We start from the raw sequence: 5,693 nt of genomic DNA on the forward strand, positions 1-5,693 counted from the left end.
GATGAATAATTAGGAATGCCAGACACGAATATTTGGTGGAAATTTCTACTTCTCGAAGGACCAATGAATGTGTGTAGGGTGAGGGAAACAGGGTATTCCCCACGCTTTCTGCTCGGCTGTGTTGGGTGGTCAGTTCAAACTTTCAAATAGTGAAAAGGGTAGCCGAGCACAGTTGTGTATTTGCTTAATAGTCAATGGTGTTGTCTCAATAGACAATGGAGTATATCTAGGACTGCATTATGTTAAATGAACTACTTGGAAACAAAACAATCACCAATTGCATCAAGACTTTTCACACTTGCCATGCAATTCTCGCAGGTACCGCTTAGCGGGGTGTCTTCCTTCCCGGGAATCGGTAACAAGTGCCCCGAAATGCTTGAAAAAAGCAAAACTTGACACAAATTTCTGAGAAAGGCAAAACTTCCAATAAATGTTTGAAATAAGCAAAATAGGCAAAAAAAAGCAATTTGCCTTTAATCCGAGCTTTAGTAATAGATGACGACTGCAACAGTTCCTTACCGGAATGTTTTCTTATTCCCCCTTCAAGCAAACATTTTTTCGTTTAGTGGTTTGCATACTCACCCCCGCTGATGAGAGCAAAACCTCAAAAATAAGTTCTTAATTCCCTCCAATACATATCTCTAAGCCAGCGTCTATCACCAATGGGGAAGCAATAGACTAGTTCATGCTGCGAAATCTGATAGTTACACGTGAAAATAAAAAATACACCAATATATTTTGGTAAACTGGTTTGTTTGTCAAACTTCATAGGTGAATTACATAAATCATAATAAATACGTAATCCAACGTCGTCTTTAAATATGCAGATATTTTTTTACATAATGTTTGGTTTGACGCTCTAGCATGTAAGATAATATTTTATGCTGACAAATATTGCAAATAATATGTAGTCGAAAATATACTTTCTAACTTGTCGCCAACTACTCAACAGCGCGGCCTTGTTTGATCTAGATCGTACTATTGCATATTTTGATCGTAGAAAGTTTGCGTTCAATTATAATTAAATACAATACCGTAAGTGCAACTGCAGCAATACTTCAAACAAACATAACAATCGATGATAACAAAATGTACTTTACACATTTTTTTAAATTCAATTGATGCATATATTTATTTAATATACATGATGTTTCTGGAGAATTAATCTACAAACAAGCTAGTGGTTTGATGTAGATACTCGGACGGTGCAATACTTGTAAACGTATTTAGCAGAACAAAGTCTTGAAAAAATAATGCAGAAGAGCGAGCCGGGCACAGTAATTGAGGAGAGGTGGACGGAGATGCGGAGACGTACTACTAAAAACACAAACAAAAGATATCGACTTCCAAAGACAAACAAAAAAACAAGCCTGGATGACGATATTTTAAAAATTACGGAAGATCGGAAAGAACACAAAACAAAGAGCCAGGCTAGATACAGAGAGCTAAACAGAATTAGTCATAGAAAATGCAGTGAAGTAAAAGAACATTGGCTGGCAGAAACTGCTGCAGAGATGCTGCGAAATAGACCAACTACAGCAAAAACGGGATCTGCCGAACGTACATAAAAAGATCATGGAAATGACAGGCAGTAATCGCAAAGGGACCAGCGGAAGACTGAAAGATGATAACAACATAATGCTCGTGGGACCTGACGAAAAATTGAAGTGTTGGAATAAGTATGTTAAAAAACTGTTTAATGACCAACGACCAGAACGACCCCTCCAAGTCAATGAGATTTAGTAGACGAGTCCTAACATCACTAAAGAAGAGGTAAAGAGCGACGATCTTAATACAAGCTGTGAAGACCGTTGAGGGACACGTCGAAACCTTAAAACTCCGCTTAAGCTAACCAACAAACCTGTCCAACGATATTGAGAGAACAGGAAAATTATCCTCCGAATGACTAAGGTCACCTTTGTCACTTTATCCAAAAAACCTATCGCGTCTTACGTGCGATGATTACCGCACGATAAGTTTGATGTATCGTGTCTAAAATCGATGGTAAAAGTTATAGATACCAACATAACAGTGTGCAACATAAAAAATTAGCAGAAATACTCAAAAAAACAGGCATAGATACTACTGGCATCAGCCAGCTCAAGTAAAGGTATAGAACAAAATATCAGATGAGATAGCCATAAGAAACGGTGTGCGATAAGCATGCATATTATGCCCGGTACTCTTTACTCATAATCATCAATCATCTTTAGTCAATGGCAAAACAATTAGCAATGGAAAATATGCCGACGATACAATCGTTCTTGCCAGCAGCCTGCCTGGACTCTAGATGTTCTTGACTACTCGGAACTTCTAGATGTCATTGTTGAGTACAGCAAGCGTTATGAACTACCTATAAACATCCCCAAGACAAAACGTATAGTTTTCTCGTAGGTGCAAACAGAAGCTGCCCTCCATATACATAACAAAATCGTTGAGCAGGTATTACCCTCCACATATCTAAGGGTCCTAGTGTGTGATAGTTGCGATTCGACGAAAGAGATACTATCAAGAAGTGATATACGCATTGAGGCTTTCAAAGTGTATCTTTGTAGGAGTATATGGATCGAGAGAGTAAGAAACATCAAAATTATCAATAGAATGATGCTCAAAATCAAAGAGCGCAAACGAATGTATATTGGACATTTAATGAGAGGTGATGGATTTGAAATACTTCGGCTCATAATCGAGGGAAAGATTCAGGGGAAAAGGTCAATAGGGAGAAAGCAGAATTCCTGGCACAAGAATCTACTCCGATGGCTCAGTAAAACGTCATCCGAAATCCTCAGAGCAGCCGTGTCACGGGTAATTATTGCCAGTTGGATCGCAGAACTTCGAATGGAGATGGCGCATTAAGGAGAAGAATAAAATGTTATGTATATTGATGTATTGTAAACGTAAACCGGAATAAAACATGTTATATATAAAATGTTTATTTCCTATAGAAAAATTCTATCGACCCAATCGGTCTTTCTGTCCAAACATGTTTATTAACCCTTTAAGTTTCAATTGTTTTATTAGACATAAAAGAAGAATTAGAAGAATAGAAGAATTTCCAGTTCCAGTGTGGGAATGGAGAAAACTTTCAACTATTGTACTTGTCTAGTCACTTCTGCGGTATAACCTGTGCATATATTTCAATTTAAACGTAATATGCAAACGTCTGACTGTTATTGAAAGCAGCCCTCAGATAAACAATAAAAACATTTAATTAAATATTTTATTAGTTATATTAATCCAGATTAAGATTGGAAGTTAAACATAACTACAAGTGCTGCAAGCTTATGTCATTTTTAAGAATTACAAGTTTAAGCAGATTATAATCATTAGGTCAAACATCTTAAGTTCCTTACATATTGCAGGTATTATTTCGTGCATTTTATATATTAAATTAAAACCACCAGTGTAATAGCAATATATGAACAAATGACAATGTGAATAGTGTAACGAATAACAAAAAATATAAAATTTTATGGTATAAGTTTAACTAATAGTAAGGTTTATAGTACACTCCTCTTCGACAATTTATATTGCGATGACATGCAACTGTAGCCTACACGACAAAAATTATATACATAAATTCGCCTACATACTACCTACTATACGATGACAATACTGCGCTGTTTTTACAAGACAAAAAGACAACAAAAGTTGGAGAGAAACTTTGAACACTACCACATGAAACAAAGGCATGGAATCCATAAATAGAAAATTACACCAGACGCAACGGAAACTTGCTGCTTATTCCATCATCAAATTAAAGATAACTCCCCGAGAATAATAACCACAGCAGAACAAACTAATTTCAAGAAAGGAGCAAAACACCTAGGATTTATTTTTAACCAAAAGGTAATATTCACTTAACCCGCACAAACTTTAGAATGGTAAGTAGTAAGTAACTTACTCTAAAAATAGAGGAATAAATACAATAACCGTCAGAAAAATATATAATCTGACATATGAACTCGTAGATTACGAACACATACAAAGAGCAAATGGTCAGCTTCCATCAGCCAAGAGGACGATGGGGTAAATTCTCTTGCGCGAAAATGAATGTTTTGTTGATAACGTTTTCTTAAATATGATGCAAATATTCTTCTAGGCAAGGAAATAAAAGTGAAATTAATACCTGCTGCCAAATTTTAAAATGTGGAAACAAAATATGGAGTTTTAAGTTTTTATAATTCTACTTCTTGTAAAATTTTCAGGGTTAAAATTTTTCTACAGAAGAAAATTTGAAAGTTAAATTACATGTACAACCAGGAGATGCTGACATATTAGTATCTTATTGCAACTGGATGAACTGCAGTTGGAGTTTAAATTTTTATTCAGGTGGTTTATTCACTCCAAATGATTGAATGCTGTTCAAACAGTATAGTCAATCTGAATAGTTGCAGTTAGCCAGAATACGACACGACAAACATAGGGACTCCCAAGCTGAAGTCATATCCCTCTACTATAATTAGATCAGCGCCTTTGACTGCATGCATATTTCTTATTTCAAAAAAATTGGTGGTTCGTGATTTGCGGTTCTACAAACAAATAATAAAATATTACTTGGGAATTGTAAAGTTAAAGTTAATAGATCATTATATAGATATGATCATGTGACACGTGTGACATATGATCATGTGACATATGATCATGTGAACACAGCAATAATAATATTAACTTTCCGCTGACATATCAAGTATCTTTTAATGAAAAACTGCACCGCACTTGAATTGAGCACTCTTTCGCGTCAAAGAAACGTCGCCTGACTCAAGTTGCCTAAAGTTAAAGGGACCACATTTTCATTGAGACAAAGCGGGATTAATGGGATGAAATGAGAATTACAATTTAGTTATATATTTGGTATTGTATATATTCATATACTTGTATAAAATGTATTTAATATTAATTATTGGTAACTATAAAAATATTTACATTAAAATGATAATTTGAACATAATGATTTTTTATCGAATCAAATTCTTTATTTGAAAAAAAATATTATTTTCATTCACGGCCATATTTTTGATCCGAGTGAATATTTTGCAATAGATTCGGACAGTCTATTAAAATGTAGTGAAATATTTAATACACATTTGACATGAATTGGTCAAATTATATTTTACACTTGATAAAGATTTTAAAGTTTTTATGTTCAACTGTTCAAATGTTAATATATTTTTACAGTACATTTAAAATAAAGAATGCAGATAATTTCTAAAGAGCGGGGCGTTTTTAAAAATAGACGGGACGCGGGACAGTCCACCGAAAAGCGGGACTGTCCCCGCCAAAATCGTGACGTGTGGTCACTTTACCTAAACTTGACTTCCAATTCTACTTATTGCACAATTGGCTTAGAGTCTTGAGGAGTACTCAGATGAAAGCTACTTTAATCAGGCCGCATTATTTTCTATAAATTTGTAGACGATTAATTATGATTTGCTTTTGTTGTGTATGCTAATAAACTTACCATTTATTTGCGTAGTTTATCATGGTGAATGAATAATTACAACGCACTTACTTGGTCAAAATTTATTTTAACTTATATGCACTTAAGTCTGTACATAGCATTTCTCCATGTATAAATTATTATATGATCAAAATATCTGAAGTCTACTGAGTACCTAATATTTACATACTTAATATTTATTCTCTGATAATTGTTGACATCGTCAGCTCACTCTCTTTAATTTCGCAGTAAAT

This window comes from Dendroctonus ponderosae, unplaced genomic scaffold (genome assembly GCF_020466585.1).
Source record: "Dendroctonus ponderosae isolate FM_Combo_2020 unplaced genomic scaffold, Dpon_F_20191213v2 Dpon_F_20191213_1, whole genome shotgun sequence".
Lineage (NCBI taxonomy): Eukaryota > Metazoa > Arthropoda > Insecta > Coleoptera > Curculionidae > Dendroctonus > Dendroctonus ponderosae.